This window comes from Theropithecus gelada, unplaced genomic scaffold (assembly GCF_003255815.1).
Source record: "Theropithecus gelada isolate Dixy unplaced genomic scaffold, Tgel_1.0 HiC_scaffold_15987, whole genome shotgun sequence".
NCBI lineage: Eukaryota > Metazoa > Chordata > Mammalia > Primates > Cercopithecidae > Theropithecus > Theropithecus gelada.
This window is the reverse complement of record NW_020257754.1, coordinates 811760-837454: the sequence shown is the minus strand read 5'-3', so window position 1 is coordinate 837454 and position 25695 is coordinate 811760. Positions and strand designations below refer to the sequence as shown.

Here is a 25695-nt window from a genome sequence, read left to right as displayed (position 1 = left end):
AAGCAACAGCCTTGTTTCCTGAGTGATCTGAGCTCAGGAACTCTGCCTGGGCATCTAGAGAGGAGAAAGTACCTACAGCGTGGGGAGATCTGAGTCAGAATTACAGAGCACAGTGCTGAAGCCAAACATTTTCCTGGATTTAGACCGTTTCCTCCTCCATTTGCCTTTATTTCCTTGCATCCTCTTTTTCATCGGCTCCATTTTTGCTGAGTATTCCTTTGCTTTATTCCCAACGAAAATCGAAAAGACTTGGTGTTCTGAAAAATTCTGAGACTGGCAGTTTTGATTTTTCTTAAAGGGATAAAAATTGCATCAGTCAACACCTCCCTTCACACTCCCCCCACACACATCCTCATCTTCCTGGAAGACGATACAATATCCTAGAGCGTTGTGGAGAGGACGGAGAGGATGGAGAGGTCAAGGAAGCCCTGGCTTTGCAGAGGCACCTGTCAAGTTCGGGTTAACAGCTGCTGCCTGTGTCTGCCCTCTGCAGCCCAGTGAAATAGTACCCACACGGTGAGAATCCACCGATCCGGAACTGGAAAGGGTGGGGGGTTCTAAGGTTTAGTGTGACACAAATGTCAGGGCAGAACTTTCAAACAGGCTGAGCCCCAGTTCAACGTGGGTGAATGCGCCTAAGGGCCCAGCTCTGGGAATTGAGCAGACTGAAAACGTGGAGAGTAGTTTAGCCAATGAAAAATTGTCACCGTGTTCGGATCGATGCTTTGAACCCGGTTTCAAGTGCGCCACGCTCACTTGGGTCAGGCTCTGGACATTGCGGTGGGCTGAGGTTCTCGCCGGCACGACCCCCCACACTGAGTTTTCATGGACACGACCAGAGCCGTCGAGGCGGGGAAGGGAATGGACTAGAGGCTGAACTTTGGCTTCTTCCTCGGAAAATCACTCCTCCGGTTCCGGGGCAGAGACTCAGATCATCCTGTGGGATTACACGAGATAGGATCGAGTCCAAACGGATCCCCAGAGCGGCTAGGCGCGCCAGAAAGAATCTAAGTGTTTAATTAACTGCCCCCTTCACACACACCCCAAAGGAGAAGGAACTCAAATAGGCATCCCCACCTAAATCGTTTGATCAGAGGAAATTGGGTTTCTCTCCCCACACCCCGCAACCCACCCCCTTCACTCTTCCTGTCTTTCAGTCCATCAGGATTGTTGGTTTAAAAAAAAAAAAAAAAAAAAAAAAGGCATATAATCGGGGGCGGGGCAGAGGCTCTGAGCGAGCCGCACTTGGGAATCTGGGACGCGCCGGGGTGAACTTCTTTCTTCCTGCGCATAATCCGCCTGCTGCTCTGCCCCACCGGCTGCGCGCGGAGCGGGTCCCAGCTCTGCTAGCCTCCCTGCGCCCGCGCGCGGCCGGAGCCCGGCCGGACCTCGCTTTCGGGGCCGAGCCGGGGAACGCGTGGGCGCGCGCCCAGCGGCCTCGATCCCGCGGCGGCGTCCGCGCTCCGCGTTTTCGCTCGCGCCGGGCCCCGCGGCCGAGGGCGGGGTGCGCGGCGGCGCCGCGGCGCGCGGCTTCGGAGCCCGAGCGCACTCAGCCTGCAGCCCAGCTGCCAGCGCCGCCTCCCGCGGCCGACGCCGCCCGACAGCGCGCCCGGAACATGCCAGCCTCGCGCCGCCTGCGCTGACTTCCCCGAGACGCGCCGCGGCCGGCACGGAGACTTTCTGGGCCCTGGATGGTTCGTGCGCTGCTCATCCTTGCCCACCCCTGACGCCGCAGCCCGCAGTCCCGCAGTCCCGCCGCCCCGCCGCCCCGCCGCCCCGCCGCGGCGCCGAGGACAGTGCAGCCGAGTTGCGTCTCCCTCGCGCGAGGTGAGTGGCAGCCGGGATCCCGGCGGGTTCCGCAGAGGGGGCTGCGGCGCGGTGGTGGGGGGCGAGCGCCGCAGGGGCAGGGCCGGGCACTTCGCTGGCACCGCCGGGGTCTGTGACAACCAGACTGGGTCGGTGTCGCAGAAGATCAGGGAGAAGGTCATAATCGGTTTGTTGGTATGTAGAGAGGGAAAGCAGAATACTGGCTGCAGCATCGCGAGGGCTTCACAGAGGCTCCCCGCATGGCTCCTGTTTACTGCATCACAACCAACTCTTCCCTTGGTTTTCTCCGGCGTGGAAACCGGTTCTGTGGCCCGAGGGTCGGGGCTATGCGGGGCGCCGGGAGGCGAGGGTGCGTTGGCGTGTTCCCGCCGCTTAGGATCGCCTGTCACCTACTGGCGTCCTGAGGGAGGGTCCCGATTCTCTCCTTTCGCGCTTGGGGAAAGGACTGGTGGCTTTTTGGCAGGGGCGAATCCACTCCCACCACTCTCCCAACCCCCTGCCCCGCGATGGTGTTTTCTGAATGTAGCACGGACATAGGAAAAAATGGGAGCGTCTTCCTCTCTTGAGGTAGAAAAAGTTGAAGAAACTAGGCATGTTAGTAATTATTAGGAGCAGGACTCAGGATGCAGCAGAAAGCTGTTAAATTTTCATTGCCCTCTAAGAAAAACAAACGGCATCGCCAGTGACTGTTGGCAGTGCTGTGTTATTCTTGGGACTTTGGGAAAATTGTTCACAGATTGTCTTCAGGAGGCTGAAGAACGAGGTTGGGGGTTGGGAGAGAGGGAGGACGGCTGGCATCACGCTGAGTTCCAGCTTGCCTAAGGAGGGTTCAGGATCACAAGCCGAACATGTTTGGTTGCTGATTTTTAAAAGGATATCAGCGGCAGAACTGAGGCTATGAACAAGGCGAACGCACCACGGGAACTAGCCTAAAGAAAAAAAAAAAACCCACCACCACCACCACCAACAAAAAACGTGTAAAAATCTGCCTCTCCTGCAGAGTTCACACACTTTTGTGCTATAAAATGGATGCATGTATATGTGTCTTTTAGGATAAATTTTATGAATGGCAAATCAATGAAATTGTATCTTGTTCATGCATACAGTGTTGTCTACTGCCTCGTTTTAATCAGTACTTCGGAAGGCTGTGCCTGCAGTTGATGTTATATAATTGACGTGGTTCACCATCAGACATTTTTTTAATGTACTTTTGGAGTAGAGGGAACTTCCATCTGTCTTTTCAGATAGGCCCAAGGTGTAGACGGGTGAGGGTTGCTAATGTTTGCCGTAGTCCGGTTCCAGATGTGTGAGCTCAGCTGTTGCCTGTCACTTAGGTGACAACTGGCCCTTTCCCACTAAGCCTTTGCTGTCTCCATTATCCTCAGTGAAGTGTCAGTGTTCACCCGCCTTCTATTATCAGGAGTGGACTTTAGCCCCTTGGGAGCCGGCAGCCTTGTTTGACCGTCCCCAACATTATATCTATTTTCAGACTCTAGAAAGGAAAAAAAAAAAAAAAAATCCCATGACAGCAAGATAGATACATTTTGAATTGAGCATCAACTTAATCCAAAGATTCTGCTTTAATCAAGACAGCTCTGTAAGGATGACGCAATATTTGTCAAGCCTTTTCTCTGGAACAATATTTACTCCCACCAGGGGATTTTAAACTTAAACAGCAGCCATTCATCTTGCTGTCTGGTGGAGCCTGGTTCAGTTTGCCTCCAATGTGGTCCTAGCCTTGGTGGCTAGGCTTGGCCTGGGACAGGAATCTGTCATTGTAGCCCAGCTGGAGCCTGAAGAAAGCAAAATACAGCACCTGCTGGTACCAGAGGGTTTCTAAATGCCATCAACTGGCATTTACAACTGAGTCAGGAAACACAGAAGGAGATATTTTACAAGCTCTTCCAGAAATGTTTATACAAAGGATTTAGAGGTTAACAATGCATGTGCTCTACATATTAAAACTGGAAGGTGCTACAAATAAATGGATGTTACCCACAGTTAAGGGTTTGCACACTTGCTGATGAACTTGAAAATCTCTAAGTTTAATAAGTTGTGGCTAACATAGTGTGATTCATTCTTATAAATAAGCCTCAAAAGGAAGGAAGGAAGGAAAAGAGGGAGGGATGGAGAGAGGGAGGGAAAAAGGAAGGAAAAACTGGATAGTTTATAGAGATAGACATATTGATGCAACTGAATGGGCTTAGTAAATTAATTTTTCCATCTTTAATTTGGTACTAAGTGGCGAGTTATCACTGAGTGAGCCTGTTGGTTCATAGGTTTTAAAATGAAAAGTGATATATTTTACTAAAGTGACAGATTCAATCAGTTCTGCCAGTAACACTAGTGAAGCTTAAAAAGCTTATTATGTTTTTATAATCAAGGTCCATGGAACCACTGTTTGTCCATGGTGGGTGGTGGTGTAATAAGTCAGCTTGAGTCTCTCAAATAAAATCTAATATTAGCTAGGGAGAAATAAAGATCCCCTGTAGGGTTAATAGTTGAACTCTTAACTTTAGAGTCAGATGTAGGTAAAAGTCTAGTTGTTCCTAATATTCTTTCCTATGATAATTCTGAAAAGACCAAAAAAGTTAAATTTTGTAGTTTCTTTGATTGCACCTTTTAAAAAGTAGCTGATTTCTCTAAAATATCTTATAATTACTTGAAAGCAAAATACAAAGACTTGAGTATTATGAGTGATTGTCTATAATACTCATGAAAAGGAACAAGAATCTTTACAAACTAATTAAGTAACTCTCTTAATGGCCTATACCTATATTTTGGGTTGTCTAATATTATGGGAAACAATTTTCAGTAAAGATTGTCATTACTTGCATTCTAGTTACTACAGTTAACTTCCTGCTTAAAGTAGTTTATAAAGGGCAAATTTTTCCTTTTAAAGAAAGACAGGAAAGCTACATGCAGTGGTGCTTGGCTCTATAGCCCCAGCTACTGGGGAGCATCGCTTGAGTCCAGGAGTTCAAGTTGAGCCGAGGCTACATTGTGAGACCCCATCTCGCGGGGGGGGGGGGGGGAGTGATTAAAAAAATCAAAATGATTCTCATCTGTGAATAGAAATGTTAAAAATATCACTTGGCTAGGATAGACTCTTCCCCCTTGGAAAAAATAGTTGTCTCTTTCATCTCCATATTATGTAAAATAATACCAACTGTTTAACCCTTATTAGTGAGAGAATGTTAAGATTGCTTAAATATATGTATAATTATTCCACAATAAAGAGAAGGAGTTAGGAAAGTGAAAGGTTTGTGTTTCTGGGTTGCTTGGTTGGTGGGTTGGTGTTTTAAGGGACCATTACTTCTTTTTCTTTTTTTTTTTTTTTTTTTTTTGAGACGGAGTCTCACTGTGTCTCCCAGGCTGGAGTGCAGTGGCGCGATCTCGGCTCACTGCAAGCTCCGCCCCCCGGGTTCACGCCATTCTCCCGCCTCAGCCTCCCAAGAAGCTGGGACTACAGGCGCCCGCTACCGCGCCCGGCTAGTTTTTTGTATTTTTTTAGTAGAGACGGGGTTTCACCATGTTAGCCAGGATAGTCTCGATCTCCTGACCTTGTGATCCACCCGCCTCGGCCTCCCAAAGTGCTGGGATTACAGGCTTGAGCCACCGCGCCCGGCCCATTACTTCTTTTTCTTCTGGTCACAGAAGAAAAGATTATTGGATTGCACGCTAGTATCTTTAGAAGGTTGGTATGAGCAAGCAAGTAGAGAGAGGGAAGTATGATAATCTGGGCGTCAAGACCTGCATTGTTGCAGTTCCTCGAAACCTCACGCAGCCTATGGAGCCAGCACTCCAGAACACGTGCCAAGGACCAAGACAGCACTGAGGAATCTGGAGCAGCCCCTAGCCTCTAACTTCCCCATCTCTGGACACACAGAAGTGTAGTACCTCATCTGCCCCAGTAACTGGTAACCACACCCCCATTGTTTATGTTCATGCTGAACTGAAGTGGAGGTTAATTACCTATGTGTTGATGAATGAACATTTTGGAGCAGTGAAAAAAGCCGGGCCTAAAATTGTATGGGGAGTCCGAGTAAGCTGCTGTTTCCCTCCTTCCCCTCTCTCCTGAAGCAGGGATGGCGAACGAGACAGGCTTTACAGGTTGGAGCACACTGATGTCATGACACTTCTGGCACAGAGATATGACAGAATAATCAGATCACTTTTCTGTATGCCAGAATGACACGATTTTTCCAAGAACCATTCCTGAGCCACTGGTCCACTGGCATTGACTATTTCCAGTTATGGGGGGTAGGGAGGGTGATCAAACCTCTCAGAATGTAATAATTCTTCCTGTCTCTGTTTTATGCACTTGTTTAGACTAAATTCTAAATGCATTTTTGTTATTTTTGAAGGGACCTCTCCAGGAACAAGAATGACTGCCCAACCTGAACCTATTAGACCTTTCCAGCTTCATTCTCCTATAAAGAGAGATTTTACATATAAAATAAAAGTAAAAATGTCAGCCAGGCAGAAGCCAACGTAAACATTTTAAAACGTAGAGCTGCAAACTAGCAAGCAGCTATCATTTGCCTTTACTTAACTCTTCTCCCCTAAGTTTGGTCCTAAGCAAGCCTAAAAGTCAACTGACCAATTCAACAGCAGTTGCATTTTTCTCACTGGTAGATTTGGGGTAAACTCTTGGGAGAGATGCCTTTCATTTCTAGTGGATTACGCTTCAGGAAAAAAAAAAAAAAAAAAAAAGTTAGGGCTGTGTTTTTTCAGTTGTTCTGGTACTGAAGTCATGGACTTCTTTCTAGGAGTTTTGTCCCAGCTGCTGATTTATAACACCCACCAGCTTCTGCTTTGCGTGTGCTTCTCTCTATGTCCTTTTCTCGTTGGGTCTCTGGAAGAAAGATCTGTCAATAATGCAATGAAAATATTGCCCTGAGATGCAGACCGGTAAGTAGACGCCTCCATGCTGACCACTCTCGCTCAGCTGCCCTTCTTTTATCTGAGGCAGAGATCCCCTGACTGGCAATTATGGTCTTTGACTTTGGTAACAATTCTGTTTGAAATGTTTCCAATTATACACAATATTGGCGGCATGTAGCAGCTGCATGCCAAAAAGCATTTCAAAGTGTGTTCCAAGACTCAGGCTGTGATTGCTTTTAATTTAAATAAAGGCTATTTGGTTTCCTGTGATGTTTTTTATAACCACCTTTCCCCCCATTTTTGTTGCCTTTAAAAAAAGAAGTCTAATATAAAGTAGCCACCACATCATGTGCTATAATATTGGCCCTAGTTTTCTAGGATAGCCATTTTCTTTGAGCAAGCAGAACAAACTTTTTAATAAAGGAATTTTAAAGAAACATTTATAGCAGTTTGGATTACCCCAAAGAAGTAAAGAGGAAAAGGTTATCTTAGAGCATATTGTAAGTAGCTAATGTTTTCAAGTTTGCCTCTCTCCCTTTTTAGGGACATATCAATATAATTATCTTTTTAGGTTATTGGATATCATTGGATACACTGTTTTTTCAGATTCCTCTATTTTTGTGGGTCTATGAAGTGTTGTAAAAGAACATTAAAAAGGTAGAGAGATCTCAATAAGAATATTCTTAAAACGGGGGATAGAGGGGAATCAGCACATAATTTCACGATTTCATTGGAAGTAAACTCTCCAAATCTGCCTCCTCTGTGGGCTTGAAATCTCTGAACACTGAACCCTTTTTAGAAACCGTTTAAAACTGGTAGTTTAAATATTTTAATAACTACCAGATATGTTTGACTTATTAGATCTGAAAATAAGAAAATATACACACTCAGGACCTGGAGTAAATGGATTGGTAATAGAACTGGGGAGTTCTGTTTCCAGGACGGTTTTGGCCCACCTGAAACATAACACCTAGAGCTAGAGGGTATCCAATAGGTGAGGTGCTAAGATGGTCCTAATTAAGGTGTTTTCACATAGGCTCTTTGAATCCTGGCAAAAACATCCTATCAAATATAGTGCTTTTTGGGGTCAAACAGTAGTTGACTTGCATAAATGCCAACATCTCTTCTGGCATCTTTGGAAATCTTCCATAGTGTAATAAATAGTACTGTATAATCCAAATTTGTAAATGCCATGTTTCATGCAGCCCTTGTAGAGACAACTGAAATTAGCCCATGCTTCTAGGGATGATTGAGATCCTGGAGGTTAGGTGAGTGCCTAAATCCAAAGTACTACCAGTAACTAATGCTATTGGAGGCCTTTGATGAAATCTAGGAGAAGGTGTGAGTTTAAACTTAGCATAGTACTGTACTGTGAAGAAGTGCCCACCAAACAATGCTTAGAGTTTTCCCTTAAATCTCCTTTATCCTTGGAAATTGTCTTTCGATTAAGCAAACCTTCTTGGAGGAAATTTGCTCAACTAGAGGTAAAATGAGGTTTATTCAACTAGAGGTAAAATGAGGTTTATGTTATTTTACCAGCTGAACACCCTAGCTTGCCAGACACAGCCACCTTACCCAGGCCCATTGCTATAGAGACAAAACCCACAGTAACTGTGGTTGAAATAGAAAGTCTATTAAAACCTTTTTCTATATTGGCCAGCTCTTCTGCCCCAGTTAAAATGCTGCCTTCTGTGTACACACACACACACGAGTTTCAATCTAATAATAGCAAACTGCTTTAAGCCATGTATAGTTTCACCAAGGGCATTTGTACTTCTTTGGTTTCTTTTATTTCACTGATAAGCAAATATTATGGCAATTTTCTGAAGAAACTCATAACTTGTTAACTATAATTGATACTTCCAACTATCCTATTTACATGCATGAATAATCTAAGTTCCTAATTTGGGATCTGAAAAGGGGCTAGAATTCGGGGGTGTCCAATCTTTGGCTTCCCTGGGCCACATTGGAAGAATTGTCTTGGGCCACACATAAAATATACTAACACTAACAATGGCTGATGAGCTAAATAAAAAAAAAGAAATCACACACACACAGAAGTCTCAGAATGTTTTAAGAAAGTTTACAGATTTGTGTTGGGCCGCATGCAAAGCCATCCTGGGCTGCATGTGGCCCGCGGGCCGTGGGTTGGACCAGCTTGCACTATGTAGTGCGGTATGTTGTTTTGCTTTGAAATATCTCTTTCAAATCATTCAGAGAATGTTAGGTTTTACATAAGAAGACTGCTTAGTGCTCTAATGTTGAAATATGTGTTATAATGTATGTCAAAGAGAGATTACATTTTACATTCTTCTGTGACTATGTAATTAATACGTATGTTCAGTGCTTGAAGTATATGCATGTTACATAATTTTTAGAAAGAGATAAAGTTAGGTCTGAAGTGCATTAGAGAATCACAGATGTTTCTTGTAAGAGAATACATATGCTTCATAGGAATTTTGAACTGCTTTCTGACGCTAAGCTTTGTTCACTGCAAGGATCATATGAATAATTTCATTGAGTTGCCCCAGTTCTTATTTACACAAGCCTTGAGAAAGGAGCTGAAGTGATAAATAACTTGCCCCCCTCACCTAGTTCTGAATTGCTTTAGCCTTTTATGTTTCATGAATGTGAAGGGAGGGAATAAAATATACAGAGAAGATGTTTGTGTTTAAATAACTTAATCATACAAGTTCCCTTTGTGGGCCTTCTATAAGCTTAAACAGCTTGGCAGGCTAATAGCCAAAAACGTGTCCTCAAGTACTGCCAAAAGTGTTAAAAGCAGACCAGGCTTTCTCCATATTGAGGTACTGGGAACATATTTTTTTTAACCTTCTGAATTTTGGGAATAAATCAGAAAAATCACTCTTCTTTTTTCCCCTCCCTTTCCTTACCCACGGAAACCAAAATTATTATTAATTGCAGTGCTGAAATGAGAAACTGATAGGAATTATGATGATTGTGTGAGAGTGTTTTAAACTAGCCTGATTTGGCTGTTTAGGCAGGAAGCAACCAGGTTATGATAGTGTATCATGGGTCTTTTTTTGTTACTGTTTATGCTGCCTGTGGACACTGGCTTCTTTGCTTTAGTTCCATAACTCTTTTTTTGAGATGGAGTCTCCCTCTGTCGCCCGGGCTGGAGTGCAGTGGCATGATTTTGGCTCACTGCAACCTCTGCCTCCTGAGTTCAAAAGATTCTCCTGCCTCAGCCTCCCAAGTAGCTGGGATTACAGGCACATGCCACCATGCCTGGCTAATTTTTGTATTTTTAGTGGAGATGGGATTTCACCATGTTGGCCAGGCTGGTCTTGAACTCCTGACCTCAAGTGATCCACCTGTCTCGGCCTCCCAAAGTACTGGGATTTCAGGCGTGAGCCACCTCACCTGGCCTGATTCCATAACTTTTAATGAAATACTTTGTCAATTTATTCTGTTTTTTCTCAAGCAGAGATCCCAAAATAGACAGTAGTGGAGGGATGTGCTATAATAGTACAGAAAAAGCCAGTTTTTTAAAAAACAGTTTTTTGGATTAAAAACCAAAAAGCTCAGACTAGTACAATAACTGTGTGATTTTTGAGCCAGTCTCTCGGCCTCTCTGGGCTTCAGTTTCTTCATATATAAAATGAGGGAATTAGACTAGATCAGTGCATATTAATCAAAGGATTGAATCACACACATCTAAATACAAATACACAGATTTTAATGCAGTAGGTTTTGGGTGCACTCGCACTTTTAGCTTGAACAAGCTCCTCACGTGATTCCAATGCACACCTGCTGCTGAGCTGTTAAATTAGATGATGTCTAAGGTGTCCTTCTCATTCCAAAATTTGTTTCTAATCCTACTAGACTGAATTATCTGCCTGCCTGCTTTTCTTTCCTTTTCCTTTCCCTCCCTTCCTTACTCTCTCTCTCGCTTTCTCCTTCCTTCCTTCCTTCCTTCCTTTTTTGTTCATTCATTCACTCTTAATGACTGCTTTCATTCCTTAAAAGTCGTCATTGATATTTTGCTGTCAAAATATCATAGATGTCATTTTAACCTGGAAATGAAGGTCTATGTTCTGTGCCTGTGAGTAGATGCTAATCACAAGGAACCATGTTTGTTCACCATTGCATACCCCATGCCTAACACAGTACCTGGCGCATAGTAGACACTTGACAAATACAGGGAGCCCAAAAAGTCAAGAAACTTAAAAATACATATACTGTTATGTTTTCAAATAATATGCTCAGTGTATATTTTGTCAACTTCCAAATACCTCTAGTGCAAAGTACCTCCAGATTTAAAACGAACATAATTGTTTATCTGAAAAACAATATAATAAATACATTATTAGCCTTCAGTTTCCAGACTTTAGGCATACTCTACGGTGCATTTATTGTATTTTTCTCCAGGTTAACAACTGATCTCATTGCTTTAAATTTGGAAGTACTACAGTTGGAAACATATCTGGAGGTTGACAGGAAAAGATGTTAAGCATATTATTCAAAAGTATAATTAATATACTGTTGAAAAATAAGTTGATCCTATGTTTCCTCACTTTTTGAGCATCCATATTTATTGAATGAATGAATTCCAATTTTCTGTGTCAGTTTAAGAAATATAATCTGACCAAATCACTGTAAAGGTTTTTAAATGTATCTGGGGCCAGGTGCGGTGACTCACGCCTGTAATTCCAGCACTTTGGGAGGTCGAGGCAGGTGGATCACTTGAGGCCAAGAGTTCGAGACCAGCCTGGCCAACATGGTGAAACCCTGCCTCTATTAAAAAAAAACAAAAAATTAGCTGGACATGGTGGTGGGTACCTGTAATCCCAACTACCTGGGAGGCTGAGGCAGGAGAATCTCTTGAACCCAGGAGGTGGAGGTTGTAGTGAGCCGAGATCGCACCATTGCACTCCAGCCTGGGTGATAAGAGCAAAACCCATCTCAAAAAAAATGATAATATAAACTCTATCTCAAAAAAATAATAATAAAGAAGACATATGATACTTTACTTGATTCGTTGTTGTTTGTTGCCATTTTGGGGGAGGTTTTATTATTGTTTTGTTTGTTTTTTAATTAAAAGAAGAACTTTAAAACTCACCATTCTGAAACCTGGCTAACTATCCAATTTCCTTTGAACTTTTACACTATACCGATGTGGCCAGCGGCAAAATCAGCTAGCTTTAGCACCTTCTTCCTACCGTATGCCCCCTGCCAAATCAAATAATCAGAATGGAAAATTCTACCTGAATTATCTACCTGAGTTGTTTGCACATACAACTGGAAAACTCTCTTTTTAGTTATTATGTGAAGAAATACTGTGAGGCATTTTAGGAAAAATACTTAACTGTATTTTTCAAGTTATTTGAAGTTCAAGGATTATTTGAAATAAATTGAGAGCTGGTTCAGAGTATTGTATAAAGCCTTAATATTTGCAGATTTGACTGTCCTGAAGTTTCACAGAAAATCTCCTTGTTTGTACTTGGACTTTAAGCTAATGTTAAAAAAAAAAAAAAAGACATGTGAAATCACAGCTCACTCTGTCCCTTCAGGTCTCTGCTCAAAGTCATCTGATGTCAGATAGCCTTCCCTGGTCATCCTGTAAAAAATAGCAGCCTCCCTGCTTTTTCCCAGTCACCATCTAGCACCCCCCAATCCTCTTAAGGTGCTGTACCTTTTTTCATAGCACTGTTAGATATTTATTGTGATAGCTACCTATTCCCCGAAGATGCCTCTGTACAGTTTTGTCTACTGCCATTTTAATGTTGTATATAAAATAAAGATAAGGTCAGGCACAGTGGCTCACGCCTATAATCCCAGCACTTTGGAAGGCCGAGGCAGGCAGATCACCTGAGGTCAGGAGTTCCAGACCAGCCTGGCTAACATAGTGAAACCCCATTTCTACTAAAAATATAAAAAATTAGCCAGGCTTGGTGGCGCGTGCCTATAATCCCAGCTACTCGGGAGGCTGAGGCAGGAGAATCACTTGAACCTGGGAGGTGGAGGTTGCAGTGAGCCAAGATCGTGCCATTGCACTCTATCTTGGTCAACAAGAATGAAACTCCATCTCAAAATAAATAAATAAATAAATAAATAAATAAATAAATAAATAAAATGAAATAAAAGAAACACAAATAGTAGCCAGTATTCTGTTTTTATCTGAGCTAAAAATTTTTTAGAAAGGAGATAAAGATATTTTGTTTGGAACATTTTTGTGGTTTTTTTCCCCCCAGCTGAAGTGGAGTTTCTCAGCTGTTTACGCTTTTATCTAAATAAAGCCAGAGAAACATGATAGAATAGGAGGAAAGATGCTTATCAAATAACCCTCCTTCCTTTTCCACACCCCCAAGTGATCAAGGAAATGTAATCATCTAGCAAAGGGATGCTATATTAATAGAAGATTGAATATTTGCAGCAAGGAAGCTGTGTGACTTCCTTTTTCATAATACACCCATGCCACTCTGTAACCTTAAAAAAAAAAAAAAAAAAAAAAAAAAAAGAGGTAGAATCTTCAGAGAAGCTTGTGATGTTGCCATGTATGTTAAAACATGGATGAGAGACTGTCTTTCACTCAAAAAATCTCCCAATATAAATTCCAGGGGTGAAAAGCTAATCCTCTAAGTGATTTCAACCAGCTTGCTAGGAAACCTAGTTGCTTGAAATTGTTATTTTAATGTCTCAACTTCCAGAGCTAAATCGTCAGTGAGTCAGTTTTCCTATTAAGAAGTTGAGCCAACTTATTTATCCAGAAATTACCATGTTTTAACTTGGGGGTTCTTTATTATAATAAGACTAATACCTCCAAAGTACACAAAACGCTTTCATATTCATCTCATTTATGTTCCTTGCATCTTTATGTGCAGGTCTGACCAAGTTATCCCAATTTACTGATAAAGAAGCTACCTTTTAGTTCAAGATGCAGCTTCCTGAGGAGCTTTGGTTTGGCAGTTCCTAAATAAAGGAATGTTTGCAGTTAAATTTTTAGAAAGAAAGATAAAAAGAACAATAGAAAGGGAAAGTAAGCAAGCATTTGTAGCTTACCCAAAATTGTTTGATGATGTTTTATTGTTTCATAAATATTGCTGTGCTTATGTGTGTTCTATATTAAATGCTTTTACGTAATTATTGCATCTCCTACTAACTTACATGGCATCTTGGATGAGTCACATAATTTTCTGGCCTTCTTACCCACTCTGTGCCTCAGTTTCCTGAATTGTAAAGTGAGGAGAGGCTGATTGATTTTTTTTTTTTTTTTTTTTTTGAGACGGAGTCTTGCTCTGTCACCCAGGCTGGAGTGGAGTGCAGTGGCCGGATCTCAGCTCACTGCAAGCTCCACCTCCCGGGCTTACGCCATTCTCCTGCCTCAGCCTCCCGAGTAGCTGGGACTACAGGCGCCCGCCACCTCGCCCGGCTAAGTTTTTGTATTTTTAGTAGAGACGGGGTTTCACTGTGTTAGCCAGGATGGTCTCGATCTCCTGACCTCGTGATCCGCCCGTCTCGGCCTCCCAAAGTGCTGGGATTACAGGCTTGAGCCACCGCGCCCGGCCGGCTGATTGATTTTTTAAGCTCAAAATTTACTTGACTCTAAAAATTTGGAGGCCATAACTTCAGGGGGATAGATAATAAATAACAAATGTGAGCTGGTAATATTATTATTAGTCTCATCATTCTCACTACCCAAATCCCAAATTAGAATTTTTTTAACAGTCTATTTCAAAAGTATTCATATGTGCCAGGTGCAACTTATAGCTTTATATATTATTCAGTGTGGCCAGTTAAAATTCAACAATAGCTATGTTTTAAAGGCATAAGGACCTAAGAGAATATACTCTTCCCCTGATCAAAGGTCTGGTTTATGGTTTACCTTAGAGTTCAATGTGACAGCTAAAAACAAAATTGCAGTGATATTAGAGAGCAAATTATTAATCTAATGTTGTTACAACAGTGGCATACTTATGTTTATACTAAAAATTACAAATGTGATTATTATATTTATACATGGGAAATGTGGACAATTTTTAAAGTAGTACTCAAATTAGCATGTTCACTTGTTGACGCACAGTGATTAGAACTGTTTAAAATGTGCGTGCCCATTGCCCAAACAGGGTTTAATTTTGGGAGGCTTAGAGAGGGTTTGCTGGAAAATAAGAATAACCTGACATTCATTTGAGTTGCATTCCTAATATTTTCAATAACCCTAATAACTTTCTTATCTTCCAAACTCCTCAGATAAATGCTGGTGTAAATATGCAGTAAGTAGTGAAAGTCTTCCTATATTAATCTTTGATAACACATGTTGGCATATGTCCCCATACCTACTGGCCTGGATGTTCCTTTTAGTAGCGTTGTAATTAATTAAATCACTCACTTTTCAGCAAATTCTTAGAACCTTAGGTCTTGTTCACGTTCTACTTAGACTGCACCCAAAGTTATAAGTGGCCCACCGGGAAGTATTATACTATCGGTATTACATCTGAGATTAAGTTTTTGAATTGTTCAGATGAACACAGCAGTGAGCCGTGGTGTGTCTCCCAGAAGATTCTTAAGTGACTATGAAGTGCTGTACCAATAGGAAGAACTAATAAATGTGACATTAATAATCACCAGTTTGAATCTGGGTCACTTCAGCCATGACTCAAAGATCAGACGCTATCAGATGGTAATGACTGTGTGAAAATTCTGCAGGAAGGCATTTCATTTCTTAATGACACCTTTGTGGGCCTTCTCAGCAGACTGTTAGAGGGTAGAACAGAAATAAAATCGAATATGCCCCTTGGTCTGGAGGCCAGCGCTCCAGGGTAGAGTTGGCACACTTCTGCAGAGATGCTTTAGGAGCAGTTCACAGTGTTTTGTGGTGTTCTCTCTCCTTAAATGGATCTGCAGAACCTTTCATCTTTGGCCTCTTTTCCTAACCATTTATTCACTTCAAAGTGATGGGAGCTGTTTTGCATATTCTCTGCCTTGTTTTCTCTTCTCTGAAAAGTAAGGAGAAATTGCACTTACAAACGCATGTTAACCATTTAATTTTAAGCTTTCCCTTTTTTTTTTTTTTTTTTTTGAGACGGAGTCTCGCTCTGTCGCCCAGGCTGGAGTGCAGTGGCCGGATCTCAGCTCACTGCAAGCTCCGCCTCCCGGGTTCACGCCATTCTCCGGCCTCAGCCTCCCGAGTAGCTGGGACTACAGGCGCCCGCCACCTCGCCCGGCTAGTTTTTTGTATTTCTTAGTAGAGACGGGGTTTCACCATGTTAGCCAGGATGGTCTCGATCTCCTGACCTCGTGATCCACCCGTCTCGGCCTCCCAAAGTGCTGGGATTACAGGCTTGAGCCACCGCGCCCGGCCAAGCTTTCCCATTTTTATTTCAATTTGGTGGCATGGTTTTCCTTTCAACACACCTTTATTGAGTGCCTGTGGTTTGCCAGGCATTATGGTAGGTTCTGGGAATACAAACATTACATAGGAGTGGTTCAGTTTTTCAAGAGCGCAGTGTTTTGTAAGGGAGGAAGGCAGGTAAGCACTTACTGGCAATACGTTGTTGTAAAGGCAGGAAAAGAGAAATGTACTGGATATAGCAGTAGCACAGAGGCAAAGCCTGAAGTTATTTTTTCTGTGTGGACTATTAAGGGAGGCTTCAAAGACGAAGAGATGATTGAGTTAGGTCTTAATGACTAAATAGGAGTTTGGCCAAGCCAGTATCAGAATAGCAGAATGGGCCAGTTTAGGCAGAAGGAAAAGTATATACAAAGGCAGGAAACATTAGACAAGCATGATGCTTTGTGAATTTTAAGGTTTTTCTTGTTTTTGTTTTTGTTTTTTTGAGACAGAGTCTCACTCTGTCACCCACGCTGGAGTACAGTGGCACAGTCTCGGCTCACTGCAACCTCTGTCCCCCAGGTTTAAGCTATTCTGCTGCCTCAGCCTTCTGAGTAGCTGGGATTACAGGTGCCCGCCACCATGTCCAGCTAATTTTTGTAATTTTAGCAGATACGGGGTTTTACCACATTAGTTAGGCTGGTCCTCAGGTGATCTGCCCACCTCGGCCTCCCAAAGTGCTGGGATTACAGGCGTGAGCCACCGCACCCGGCCCAAATTGCAAGTTTTTCTATTTGGCTGTAAGATGAACTGTACTGTTAGGGACTGATTGCCACCTTTGTAAATCAGTTTAAATCAGAAATAAGATATGAATTTTGACAACTTTTATTGTAATCCTGTCTTTTCTGTGGCTGGCCTTAAGGTTCTAAGTAACAACTCTCTGTTCCTTCTTAAATATGGCATTTACCTGGCCAGCCTACCGGTGTTTATACTTGCGTATTTTCATCGTTATGTTGTTACAATCTGAACTTATTTACTCTTTAGTTTCACTGCCAGGTTTGAATTTCAGCCTCAAGTGTTTAGACAACATTATGTAATGAATGTTATACTTTTATGACATTTGCTTTAGTACTGTAAGAGCTTTCCATGAAAGCTAATAGTTGAAAAAGAAGCCTGAATGTCACCAAGTGGCCTCCAGATGTGTTTTATTGTGTTGGTATCTGTTTTGTTTTCATATAATCTTTTTTTAATCTAAAAAAAAAAAAAAAAAAACTTTACCAAGCAGAAATAGCAGACAATAGTCTCATAGGAGATGAACTATTTTCTTCATTTCCTGATTGTTATGTTTTGAACTCGTGCTTAAAAAAATAGCAACAACAAAAACCTATTTTTCCGTAGAAGACAGCCTCCACAACAGTATAAATACTGTACTTTTAAAAGCAAATCATGTTTGTTTGTTTTTTGAAGGTAAACTCACTTCTTAGGTTGAAAGGTTCTGCTTTCTTAGGTTGGAAGGGTCTGTTTTAATATGTTATTCTTCAATGTGGTAATATTAAAATTGTGATTTAACATCTTTGAGAATTTCTGCCATCTAGTTGTTCACTGAGCAATCAGGATGTTTTCAGGCAGTCTGGTGTGTGATAAATATTTTGTAGCATATGTGGCTGAACATGTCAATTTCAAAGAGCTTTACAAGCTTTAATTAATTTTCACAATAACCAGACACAATTTGCTTTATTGATGGAAAGTCCACAGACAGTGGGGTTCAGAGTCTTGCCCATATTTGTATAGCAAAGTGGTTTTCAAACTTTTTTTTATTGCTGAATGCTTTTCTCAAGCATAAGATTATCTGGAACCCTAGCATGGAAAGTAGGATTGCTTTTGTTGGGAGCCGGAAAGGAGTTTGTCATAAGGCAGCCATATTTATAAAGACGCACACACAAGAATACCTAGTTAAATTTGAATTTCAGATAAATAATGAATAAGTTTTTAGTATACATGTGTCTGAAATATTGCATGTCCCCAAGAAATTATTGGTTGTCTATCTGAAATTTAGGTTTTACTGAGCATCCTGTATTTTGCCTGGCAACCCTAAACTGGTGACCATAACCCCATCCCTCAGCTCCCTTCTGTCCTTCCAGCCAGGTGGGGTTCCTGGTTCCTCGAACACAGCTTGAAAACCACAGACAGGAGAAGTCTATACAAATGCTGAGAAAGAAATAGTAGTATATGTTTCTTCTCAGTCCTAAATTTAGACAATATTACCACTTCCTTGGCTGGGTTAGAGAATCTTCATGATGATGCATACATGGCCACACATAATAATTTTAAAGAATTATTGCTCAGCCGGATGCAGTGGCTTATGCCTTATAATCCCACCATTTGGGGAGGCCAAGGTGGGTGGATCACTTGAGCCCAGGAGTTTGAGACCAGCCTGGGCAACATGGCAAAATCCCATCTCTACAAAGAGTACAAAAACTAGCTGGGTGTGGCAGCATTGGAGGATTGATTGAGCCTGGGAGATGGAGGCCGTAGTGAAGTGAAATCTTGCCACTGCACTCCAGCCTGGGCAACAGAGTGAAACCCTGTCTCAAAATAATAATAATAATAATACAAAAAGAATTATACTTTGCTTTTCCTTTCTTTTATCTTAGAATAAAATACTTTCTCTCCCAATCTTTGGGAATAATGTTTAAGTCACCTATTTGTAGAAGCTAAAGCCTTAACTCCTGTGAGTTAAAGAGAACTGATGGTATAATCAGAATTGCAGTTGGCCACGTAGAATCAATAAAGAGAAGAATGAATAGGAGTTTGTGAGTATGCCTCTAAAGCAGCCCAGCGCAGAATTGTCTCGTGTGGACTTCTCCTTGTCTATTGGTCTATTTGGCAAGCACATCTTTTAGTGGTCCTGGCTTGATGGCAATGCCCATTGAAGTAATTATGTTATTTTGCCCTAATATTTTAAAGCAGCCCTCAGATATTACTCTCATTTCTCAGGTCAACTACTCCACAGAGCATTTTATTTATTTAGCCATTAAATGTTTTAGTGTAAGTGAGTACAGTCTGATTAGCAATCAGAAAGCACTAAGTTTGTTTAGGCTGAAACACTCCTCCAGTGCCCAAGGAACTCACTGGATTAACTGATTTTTTTAAATCTTTTTTTAAACATACAAGAAACTGAGGACCATAGCCTGGATCTAAGGAAATCTATGTGCTTTGGGTTTGATGCTCTACATGGGTGACCTACTAACTCTGTGTAAAATTTTGTGTTTACAGAATGTTAGTAGTGGTTTATTTCCTGGTGGTATAGGAATGCGTATAATTTTATTCTTAAATTTTTTTTTTTACCTTTCAGACAGAGTCTTGCTCTGTTGCCCAGACTGGAGTGCAGTGGTGCTATCATGGCTCACTCGCAGCCTTGACATCCTGGGCTCAAGCAGTCCTCCCACCTCAGCCTACCAAGTAGCTAGGACTACAGGTGCATGCCACCATGCCTTGCTGATTTTATATACGTGTGTGTGTGTGTGTGTGTGTGTATATATATATATATATTAGAGATGAGGTCTCACTTTATTGCCTAGGCTGATCGCAAACTCCTGGACTCAAATGACCCTTCTACCCCAGCCTTCCAAAGTGCTAGAATTACAAGCTTAAGCCTTGATTTTATTTTTTCATGCCATTCTCATGTTTTTTATATATGTGTGTGTATATATATATATATATATATATATATATTTTGAGACAGAGTTTTGCTCTTGTTGCTCAGGCTGGAGTACAATGGCACGATCTCAGCTCACTGCAACCTCCGCCTCCTGGGTTCAAGCGATTCTTCTGCCTCAGCCTCCCCAGCAGCTGGGATTACAGGTGCCTGCCCCCATGCCCAGCTAATTTTTTGTATTTTTTAGTAGAGATGGGGTTTCACCATGTTGTCCAGGCTGGTCTTGAACTCCTGGCCTCAAGTGATCCACCCACCTCAGCCTCCCAAAGTTCTGAGATTACAAGCGTAAGCCACTGTGCCCACCCTAGAGATATATTTTAAACAATGTTCCTGTGCTTAAATGTTCCAAAGTAGAGATGAAGATCATCTGGGATATTAATAATAATTTTTTAAAATCTGCAAATGTTTATATATCTTTCAAGGTTAATTGTATTGTGAAATCTGCCCAAACTGTTTACACTTAAAATTTCTCTTTCATTCATTCATTCATTCAACAAATACTTATTGAAGAAATATAATATAGACATAGTCCTTTATATCGCAAGAAAGGGATTGGTGAGGTAAAAGGAAAAGAAAAGGAAAGTGAAAGATATAACCCACAATCTTTGTCCTTCAAGACTTCACTGTGTAGTGGGGCAGGACTGGGGCATGTACTCATACAGGTGCCCCTGAAATGGGGAGAAAAGATGATTGGCCTCTATAGCAAATGAGCTGTTTGATGCACAGTGATAGTAAATGACTTTCATGAGGCTGTGTGTTACTATCAGTACCAGAACACCCAGGACACCTGAATTCCTATTACGGGTTCATACCCCTGCATCATAAAAACAAGTGCAAACTCCTGTCCATCAGGTGGGTCTGAAAAGCCATCACAATCCTTGCTGCTTTCCAAGTCCAAGGCCTGGGACCAGGGAGTTCACCTGCTTCCTCAGACAAGACCAGCCCCAAACTGGCTGCAGACTGAGGCTGGGATCCCCACCAGCTTTAAACACAGCCTGGATTTGTGCTGGATGGTGTCACCCTTCTGTAGTCTGGTTTCAATTATTTTGTTTTTTAGCTTCTTTTTATATTCTCTGGGAGGAGACAATAGCCTGTAATTTTATTTCTGTAATACCTCTTCATAAAACCTGTTTACAGATCTGATTTTACTCTAAAACTCATACCAAATCTATGATATAGAGCAGTCCAAAATATTTGTGTTTTTTCCTTATAATATTAACACACGAAAAAAGTTACCATTCATTATGTTTACCTCCTTTCACAGTTCATATAGGGTAAATTTTACTCTGTTTCTCAGTGGCTGGATGAAGGCAGAATTTGACAGGCAATTTGAGGGGATTTGTATAATAAAGCCTAGAAAACTAAAGATTTTGTATGTGTTAAGACAACCTTTAGGTCAAAGTTAAATTCACACAAACTATTGCATAGTAAATGAAACTGAGTTATTGTTGACATTAATATGTAAATACTTATAAAAATAATCTACCAGATATACAATATAGTTGCTTTAAAATAAGGCTAAATATTTTATTCTTTATTTTGATTGGATATGTTAAAGGTTATGTCATAATTTAATAATTTTCAAGAACTTACTGAATACAGAATATTTATTTATTTATTTAGAGACAGAGTTTTTGCTCTGTTGCCCAAGCTGGAGTGCAGTGGTGCAATCTTGGCTCACTGCAACCTCCACCTCCCAGGTTCAAGTGATTCTTCTGCCTCAGCCTCGCAAGTAGCTGGGATTACAGGCACCCACTACCACGCCTGGCTGATTTTTGTATTTTTAGTAGATATGGGATTTCATCATGTTGGCCAGGCTGGTCTCGAACTCCCGACCTCTGGTGATCCACCCGCGTTGGCCTCCCAAAGTGCTGGGATTACAGGCATGAGCCACCGTGCCCGGCCCAGGAATTTTTACTTTTAAGATGCACATTTGAATTTGGAAATCCACTAAAGCAGATATGAAAGAACTTTCCTAAAGGATTTTTTTTTTTTTACTTATGAATAAACTAGGTGTTTTCTAGAAAGAGAAATATGGGTGCCATTCAAAATTGCCTAATCATAATTCTGTGAGCTGTTGAAATCAAACAAATGTCTTGATCAGTTGAGCTGCCAGGTGGAATTTTATCTAAAACCAGTTCAGCTGCTTTCATACTTTAGGACTCCTGTGAATTTTATCACAAAATTACTTCATACTCCATTTGGAAGGTAGTTACTTAAGCATGGAGTATGACAATTGTTTAATAGTGCACAGTGAAACTTAAACAATTTATGACTCAAGGAAGGGAGCTATATCTAATTGAAACATCTAGGGTAGTTCAGGTAGGGGGTCATAACCGCTCAGGTGTCATGCACTATTCCAATTCAGATTGGCTAATGAGCCTATAAGGCTTTGCCTTGCTTTTCTTGAAAGTTTAGTTATCCATTAGCACAGTGCCACCTAACATCACGCTGGGACATTGATTTTGAATTGATTCACAAAGGAGTGCCAGGCGTCACTTAGTGACTATCTAGTCAATAGCAGGTGTCCTCTGGAGATCTTTCATTTCAGTCTGTGCTGTTTAGCTGGTGACACAATCTTTCAGCTTTACCATCCTGAGCAAAATTTCCCAGTGCCACAGTGCTCATCTTAAACATGAAGCCTGGTGAAGTGATATGTTCCCATTATCGATCCATCTGTTTCAGAGATTATGTCACCACAAAGGAGTTAATTGGTCTTGTTTTGAGGGTCATGTTTAATTGCATAGGTCAGCAAAGGAAGATAAATGACTACTTCTTTAAGTCTGTGCCTCACTTTTTCTCTAAGACTGCTGAAACAGTACAATTGATTTCCTTATCGCCACAGCTGGCGCCGTAAGAATGAAATACAAGCTGAAAAATGTTACTGGTATATAAAAACCTGAGTTAATGAGTCCAGATAGTTAAATATAGAATATGCCTAAACTGATTGCTCACAGAAATCTTCCCACATCCAACAGGAAGAAAGGAGGCACTAGATGGCAGTCTTCAACAAACTTGAAATGACATTTCCTCTTAAAAGAAAAGCATTACCTAAAAGCAGTTACTTCTGTTCTGGATGAGCTTAGGCTTGAACTCTGCATCATAAAAATTGCAAATCTATGGGCGTTATGTAATTTAATGTCACATGATAGAATTTTGTTTTGAAATGTAAAATGATTCCTTACATACTCTTAAAGGTCCATTGCTAAACTAATTATTGCGTTATTTTAATACCTGTTTTAACTTTACGTTTTAAGATGCCATCGGAGAGCTTTTTTCAGGATGTAAGAGCTAAGGAAAAAATGATGTAAGAGCTTGGGAAAAAATGATGGTATGTCCATAAAGTGAAAAATTATGCAGCTGTTAAAAATAAAGATGTAGAGGTAAAGTAGTATGAAAGAATATTCAGGACATATTTAAGCAGAAAAGGCAGATTATAGACTAGTATATATGGCGTGATCACTCTTTTATGGACAATAGTATGTACTCACTGTATATTGGTATGTCTGTGTTGGTCTCTGAGAGATGGGATTATGGATTATGGATTTTTTTTTCTTTCTGCTTATCATTTTTCTATCAAAAAACATATTTCAGTAGACACTGGGGACTACAAAAGATGGGAGGGTAGAAGAGGGTTGAAGAATGAGAAATTACCTATTGAGTACAATGTTCACTGTTCAGGTGATGGCTACACTAAAAGCCTAGACTTCACCACCGTGCAATATATGCATGTAAGAAATTTGCACCTGTACCCCCTAAATCTATAAAAACAAATTCAATTAAAAGGTATATTTCTTCTGAATTATGATAGTTTTTAAGATGTACACAATAGAATAAAATTGCCTTGCTGATCTGAGATGAACTTTTTGAAAATACTGCTTACAGTCTTTTCATTTTATTCATCAAGTATATTTGCCACCTTGCCCTATGTGCTTTCTTATGTTGCTCAGTTAGTATTTACACCATGAGATTTTTGTTATTTAAAATAATGCGGTCTGGGCATGGTGGTTCACACCAGTAATCCCAGCACTTTGGGAGGCCAAGGTGGGAGGGTCACTTGAGATCAGGAGTTTGAAACCAGCCTAGGCAACATGGTAAAACACAGTCTCTACAAGAAAATACAAAAATTAGCCAGGTGTGGTGGCATGCACCTGTGGTCCCAGCTACTTGGGAGGCTGAGGTGGGAGGATCCCTTAAGCCTGAAAGGGAGAGGCTGCAGTGAGCTGAGATCATGCCACTGTGCTCCAGCCTGGACAATCAAGCCAGACCCCATCTCAAAAAATAGATATGTAAAATAAAATAATGCAAAAAGTGTTCCCTATTTTTCAAAGCATAGTGAAAATGAGGCCATATATATTAGCAGATTCTAGGCAGATCTCAAGGATGATTTATATGTTAATTTATTTTCTTTAGTTTCATATCCAGGTAGGTACTTATTGGACCAGATTCCATTCACAGTGAACATTTATGAAACACCAAAGATGTGCAAATCATACATTATTGGGAATTACAAATATTGGATTGCGAAGGAGATGAAGGTTTTCAAGGGTTATTTTTCCCTATGAGCTATTCTTCATCTGTGTGTATATACATGTGTTTAGAGAGGAATGCAGAATGTACATCCCCACCTAAAGAAGATAACACTTATACCTCTTTTTTTTTTTTTTTTTTGAGACTTGCTCTGTCACCCAGGCTGGAGTGCAGTGGCATGATCTTGGCTCACTGCAACCTCTGCCTCCCAGGTTCAAGCTATTCTCCTGCCTCAGCCTCCCGAGTAGCTGGGATTACAGGGGCCCACCAACACGCATGGCTAATTTTGTATTTTTAGTAGAGACAGGGTTTCACCATGTTGGCCAGGCTGGTCTCAAACTCCCGACCTCAAGTGATCCATCCGCCTCGGCCTCCCAAAGTGCTGGGATTACAGGCGTGAGCCACTGCACCCAGCTGATAACGCTTATACTTCTTATCTTCTCTCTTGGACATTGATATCTTTGCTTCTACAAGTAGAGAAGAATGTGATTTGGGGAAAAAATTGAAATATTTGAAAAAATCAATAAAACACACCAAAAGTTTACTTCCATTTGAGAAATACTCCGGAAATAATCTGGCAAGACTGAAAACTTCTATAGCAGACTGTAGTGTAGTAGTCTTTATAAAGCAAGTTCACAAAGTACAGTTCACTCATAAGGAGTCAGTGTAGACTTTTGGGGAATATTAGATCATTGAAAAGTGTATCCTGCCCTTAATAGAATACCTCGCACAGAATATGTATTCAGTAAATATTTGTTCAATAATTGATGGTATCCATCAAGGAACCTTGATCCATCAACAGATCGTCTTGTTTGAAAACCTCTGTATACTTGGCATAAGGAGCTGTAGAGAAGGGTACAAAGGCTCAATCTGTGGGACATTTTGTTAAGGTATGTTGATCTCCCATGAGGCCAGTTTAGTTCCATTGTGAATAATTATTTAAAATAGTACTATTAAATAATCATCTGTTTGCCCCTCATATGTTTGATTTTCTGCACCCTAAACTTTGAGGTCCTTGAGGAAAACAACTGCAGTATTAGGAGTTTCTGTTTTAGAACCAAGCATACAATAGTGGCTCAAACATTTTTTCCTTGATGAGCAGATAAATGTTTCTCAATTGAAAAGCCAAGTTTAGGACACCAGACCCTGATGACTGTATCAACCCCAGTGAGAGTCACTGTCCACTTCTTTATCTCTGGTGCCTGACTTGAAATAGCACAAAATGTTTGATGGATGGAAGGAGGGTGGAAGAGAGAGATAAAGAGAGAAATTTAAATAAAGATTCAGAGTTTAAGAATGCTTTTACACACATTCTCATTTAATCCTAATAACAAACCTGTAGGTCAATTGTCTCATTTTATAAATGAAGAAACAGGTACCAGATGGTTGAGAGAATCCCTGTGGCCACACAGTTATTGAATATTAGCAGATTAGCCCAGAA

At 41.1% G+C, this 25695-nt stretch overlaps 1 protein-coding gene across 1 annotated transcript in view; it reads left to right on the top strand.

Annotated features, from left to right (window-relative positions):
* Positions 1-1528: 1528 nt before the first annotated feature.
* LOC112617269 (prickle-like protein 1) overlaps positions 1529-25695 on the top strand; it is a 126112-nt gene continuing 101945 nt past the window's right edge. The window contains exon 1 of the mRNA XM_025374007.1: positions 1529-1827. The gene's annotated coding sequence lies outside the window, so the exon portion shown is untranslated. The remainder of the gene's footprint in view (positions 1828-25695) is intronic.